This window comes from Catharus ustulatus, chromosome 26 (genome assembly GCF_009819885.2).
Source record: "Catharus ustulatus isolate bCatUst1 chromosome 26, bCatUst1.pri.v2, whole genome shotgun sequence".
Taxonomy (NCBI): domain Eukaryota; kingdom Metazoa; phylum Chordata; class Aves; order Passeriformes; family Turdidae; genus Catharus; species Catharus ustulatus.
In genome coordinates, this window is record NC_046246.1 from 4526872 (window position 1) to 4532871 (window position 6000).

The following is a 6000-nucleotide window of genomic DNA, read 5'->3' on the forward strand; positions in this document are numbered from 1 at the left end:
TGCCCCCGTCTCCGCCCCTCTATCCCGCCGGAGCGGCGTCTCCCATCGCCCGCCCGCTCCTCTGCGCCGGCCCCGACTCCATGCACGCCAGTTATAGCGGCGGGGGCGCGCCCGCCACCCCGGGAGCGCGCGTCAGAGCGCGGGGACGGGGACGCGCCGCCCGCTCCCGCGGGGCCCCGACGGCTCCCGACAGCAGGCGCGGCGGGACGGCGGCGGGAGGCGGCCGGGCCGGGGGTCGAGGGGCACCCACCGCCCCCTGGGAGCGTGGCTGATGCTACCCCCGCCCCGTCGGGCTGCCCCGGTCCCCTGTCGCACGGTACTGCACACCCTCCGCCCCGTTCCGCCCCGGGTCCCTCTGCCCCGGGCCGCGCCGCCTGAGAGTTCTGTCGCGGATCGCCCCGGGGAGCGAGCCCCGAGGGTCGGGAGAGCCCAAGGGTGCGGGCGCGCTGCGGGGCCGCGGCGATGCTCTACGGTTTGACTTTATTAGCCCGAGCCGGGCGCGGGGCCCCTCCGGGAGCTCTGCGAGGGCCCCGGCGGCAGCTGCGACTTCCCGAGAGCGGAGCGGGGCTCGGGGCCGGTCCTGCCGGGAGAGCTCGGGGCTGCTCCCGGGGCGCTTCCCCGACGGGGAGCGGGGTGCTGGATCCCGGACTGGGGACCGCGAAAAGTGTCTGGGGGTGCTCCGGGCCCGAAGAGATGGACGGGAGCACGGGCGCCGGGTGCAACAGAGCCAGGGGAAAACGGGGAGCACCGACGGGCAGCATGCCTGCCTCTCCGCCCTCCTCCATCCATCCCTCCGCCTCTCCATCCCTCCCTCCGCCTCTCCATCCCTCCCTCACTCTCTGTTTGAGCCCTCCCTCCGGGGCAGGACGAGGCGGGTCCGCAACACCGAGTCCCTGAGCGCGGTACCGGGCACCGCAGGGCGAGCCGGGCAGACGGGAAGCACTGAGTGACCCCAGTGACATCCCTCCCTCCTCCGTATCACTGCCACGCAGGTCCCACGGCTGAGGTGTCCACTCTCACACCCCGACACGCGCCCGGACACCGCGGTCACAGCTCCCCCTGGCCGGGCTGTGCGGTGCCGTGTCACCCGCGGGTCCCCGCGGTCTCACCGTGCCACCCGCAGGGTGCCGGCCGCCCATCGCTGGACGGGATGTTGCATTGGTAGCTCGTGTTTTAGGTGGAGCAGAGCACAAACCCTTCACCCCCAGCTGTAAAACGCCGCGCTGTGTGATCGACATCAACAAACACAGCCCCACACTGCAGCTAATTTAATTCCACTCTTCCCGCCCCGAGCTACAGCTCCCTTCATTTTCATTTTTCCTCTGAATTCCCACAACTCAGACCTCTTTGATTTCCAGGTTTAATTAACAATGCTCATTAAATGAATTTTTATTCATTTCTTTTAATATTACCCTGCCACCTGTCTTTAGGAGGCAACGGCTGATCGTTTATTCTAATTTATTTCTGCTAAAGACGGCATTTAAGAGTGGGAGGAGGGATATGCAGAGGTATAGAGGGTTGATCCATTCAAATCTCTTCATCCCCCTCAAATGTTCTTCAAGGACGCTGCTCCTGGAAGTTCTGTATTTATTTTCCACCAGATCCATTTCATTTGCTAGGAAAAATTGGATTGGACATGCTGTATTTTGCAGTTATGTTCCAGTTCATTCTTAATGTCCCTTGCTCGTCTACTCTGTATAGTGTCGAGTCTTTATTCCTCTGAAAGAGGTGAAACTGTGCAAAATCCAGGCGGGGAGGGTTGTGAGTCAGCCTGCACAGGACTGCAGAAAAGCAGGAGGATGGTCCCTTGCAGCAGCTTGGAGGAAAGCTGTGTTTTCACCCAAAAATGAGACAGAGCAGAGGAAACGTGCAACACTGACAGACAAAGGGAGGGAAAAATGAAAAGCAGAGCTGTCCTGCTACCCCTCATGGAACATGCTGGGTGAACTGGGATTGTGAGATTAGGCTGGGGCAGTGGGCCAGGGCAGCCTGGAGTTGTAGGGCTGTAGGGCTGTGGGGGGGTGTCACCCTCCCCAGCACAGCACAGCAGTGATCAGGGAGGAGAAAAGGGACTTTGCAAAAGACTCTGGGCTTTGGGAAACCCCCAGGAGCTACCCTGCCTTGGTACCTTCTTCACCTTCTCTGGGAGCACAACCAGCACCTTCCCAGCTCTGGGGTCCTGCTCAGCAGCACCCTCAGAGCCCTACCAGAAGCAGAATTGTCCTTGCAAGATGTCCAAGACCCATCCGAGTCCTTCACTGCCCCAGACTCTGTACAGCATCTGTCTGATGATGAGGGCAAACCAAACCCCTCTCATGGGGCCTCTCATGGACAGGAGACATTCATTAAGCCACCAGTGCTGATGATGAACATTTATTCACATTCACTTTTACCTGCTGTCCTGAGGTCCCAGGCAGGGCCCAGGACTGTCACACAGGGGGCTGCCAACACATACTCCCAGGTGCCTGGTTTTGTTTCTGGTTCAACCTGGCCAGGACAATTGCTGGGGTCACCTGACCACAGGAGGCTCAAACACAACTCCTTGCTACCTGTTCTTTAACATCCCTGTTTAAGGACCACAAGTCCAGCTGTGTTTGTGTTTTGCTCTGCCAAACATCCTCTGTGTCCTAACAGTGATGTGGTCCTGCTGAGGACCTCAACGCCAGAGCTGCCCCCCAGCTACAGGGAGTATTCACTGTGAGTCTGGGCAAAGTCTCCACTCCAGGGATCACTTCTTGCACAGGGACCCAAGCTAGAAATCTCTGGAAAACTGGGTTTGTAGCAAAGGTCCCAGAGCTCCTTCTCAGGAAACCCCCAGCACCACCAGGAGCACGCGAGGGGCTTGAGGCAGCAACTTCTGCTCCTGAGGGTCAGTGACACATGAACTGGTGGAGCAGGAGATGAGAGCACCGAGACTAAAATATGTGAGCAGAGCTCTTCCCTAGTCAAAGATGAACCAGTTCTTCTCCAGAAGCTCAGCCCCCATCAGCACCTCAGTGAAATACAGGCTGCTGCTGTTAATTCCTACATCCCCTTCTCAGAAGCAATCTCCTTGCTATGGATCTGGAAAGCCAGGCAGGGCTTTGGGGAGATCAGGGACCCTGCTGAGGGGTGGGCAGGGAGTGTGGCAGCCCCCTTGCTCCTCAGACCTCCACTCTCACCATCCCTGCTACATCTCATGGCAGGAGAGAGGGGGCTGTGCTGGGTTCTGGCCGCACAGCAGCCAAGTAACAACCTTATGAAACATTTAATTTTATTGCCAGTATTTTGGGGTGAGATGAGTAAATGCTGTTAAATAATGTATAGCATGGTCAGGTTTGCAATGGCATTATGACATTTAAACTGTCAAAGAGAAATAGAATGTAGATCTGCTCCTCTGGGGCCTTGTCCATCTTGGAGCACAGTGAACAATCATGTTGCTCCTGGAGATCTTGTCCTACTGTTGGAAATTCAATGGGAGATGAAGGACGGTTTGCTTTGGGTGCTGCTGGCTGCAATCCCACTCCGTGCTGGGATCTCAAACGCTGGCAGAGAGGGGACGTTAGATGATGCCACATCCACCTCTCTGGAACCAGATCATCTGTGCCTGTGGATGCCAACTGCCAGGGGCAGAACCTGTGGTTGGGCTTGCAAAGCTTGGGGTGGCTGAGGACAGCCTGCAGCCTTTGAAGCCTTGGCCAGGCTGCCAGGGCACCGTCTCCCTCGCGTGGGCTGAGCCAGCCGGGCGTGCTGGGGCCTGTGGACTGGCACACATGGAGCCAAAGGTGATGCCCACGTGGCAAGAGGCTTCCAACAGCTCCAGTGCCCTCCCCTCCTGAACATGCAGTGCTCACTGCTGTCAGTGATCAGTCTTGGGGAGGTAAAACAGTTTTTTTGGAGATGCTCTGTGCAAGAATGTTTGGAAAGTACCCTGGGATAGGAGAGCAGTGATACTGCTCAAGGAGCTCTGCCATCTCCACTGGCATTTAGCCTGGAAATGTCCCAGAGCAAGGTGAGTGTCTCACCCCTTCCCCTGTCAGCTCAGGAGCTGTGAGGGGCTCACAAGGAGAGTATTTTGTTTCATGCAAAGAAACAAGTGAATGACAAGACATCAGGGTCTCAGGGAGGGTCCAGCTCTGGCAGTGCATGGATGGACCTGCTCAGACCTGAGGAGACTTTACACCAGAGAGTGTGAGAATGAGGTGCAGATGCTCCTCTCTAGGCACCTGCTGGTGGCCAAACTCCACTCTCCAAGATGTGGTGAAAGATAAAACTGGAGGACTTCCTGGGCTCTTAGTTTGCTCCCATGTAGCCTCTCAAGGAATTAAAGACCAGTAAGTAAAGGCTTCTGGGTTAGGACTGTGCTAGTGTTGGCACTGTGGGCCCAGGCTGGATCTCTGCTCTGGTGTTGTGGGAGCTCCAGGCACTGCCACAGCAATGAGCCATGGCCAAACCAGACCAGCTGCCCATAGCAAGCCCACTGCACTGGGGATAGCAGAACATCCTCCTGCTGATACAGGTCATATCTCTCATTAGTGACAGCACTAATTAGTGGCTGCCATTAACGGGAAGCCACACCGCTGACCAGAGGCAAGACAGTGTACAGGACTGGGAACACTTGAAGGGAAAGGCTTTGAGGGTTTGGGTGGTTTTACTGCACTGTATTCTGAACTTTTCCTGCTGGTGTTTCCCTGTGGTGCAGGGATGTGTTCCTGGCAGGCTGAGGAGCCTCTCCCAGCCCAGCTCCACTAAGTTCTGCTCTTTTCCAAGGCCAGGAGGCTCATTTGCCTGTTTGGCTCACACTGCTCTACTGGGAGCACCTGCCTTTGTTCCAACTTGTGCTGGCTGCTCAGGGCTGAGCTGAAAAGATCTAAAGATACTTTCCCTGAGCAACAGCCTCCTCTCCAGTTGTGTAAGGCACTTGCTCTAATAAAGCAGCGAGCCAAAACCACAGCATAAAGCAGGAATACACTCAGAGCCAGCCCTCCTTTTGAGTCAGCTTCGTGCTTGATTTTCTCTTGATCAGACAATTCCACAGCCCCCTGCAATGAGTTCTGATCAACGCCTTGGGCTGGCAGCAGAGCCGGGCCCAGCGAGGCGCAGCTCCCAGAGAACTCCTCGGCTGACACCTGGTGGAAAAGCAGGAGCAGGGAGCGCTGCTCGGATCAGCCTCAGCCTCAGCAGCCGCCCTGTGCAGCTGCTCCCCCTGGGAACTATCCTCGGGATAACCCGGGACCTGAGAACTGGAAGGCCAAGCTGTAAAGTCAGTGCTACAAGAAATTTACTCCATGGTTCGTGTGGCCTTTCTCTTCTGTAAAGCAAGATGTTCTTTTGTCTGCAGGGAATCAGCAATGGGGAATTCACTCATTTTGGATTTCACACCCTAAATGGAGGAGAGGCAAACTAAATCCTTCAAGAGTGGAAAACTCTCCCTGTTTATCCCATCCTGGCAGCGAGAGGGAGCAAATTGAAAATCACATGGATGTACTTTGTGCAGAGTTTCATGGGGCAAAACAGGCAAAGCAAGTGGTGCTGGGAAGGTTTTCTAGGTGTGAACTTGGGATGATGGTACCAGTAGTGGGTATGAACTGGGGGATCATCCAGCAGCATGGCATCTTCAAGTCACAAGGAGTTATTTCTAGTGCTATCAGTAAATAATAAAGCTTTTCCCATTTCTGCCTTTTTCAGGGTTCTGTGTGTAGTGCCAAGTTATTTACTAACATGTGCAGGACTCAGAGAAAATAAGGTGAAAACCTGCAGGGCTTACTTTGACAAAACTGTGACCCTATTAATGGGAGAAGCAAGCTGTCAGGGCCCTGGGCAGAAAGAAACCCCAGCACTGAGGAGTCTGAAAAACAAACTGACAAAATGTCTTTAATAACAAAACAGGCTGTTTTTACAGAGAAATCCTCACAACAGGTTGAGCAAGGGCATGGTGAAATGTTCTGAGGCAGCAGCAGTTCTGCACACTGATGTAGGCAGTGCTGATCACTCCAGTTTTGTGAAGTTTGGTCATTTAAA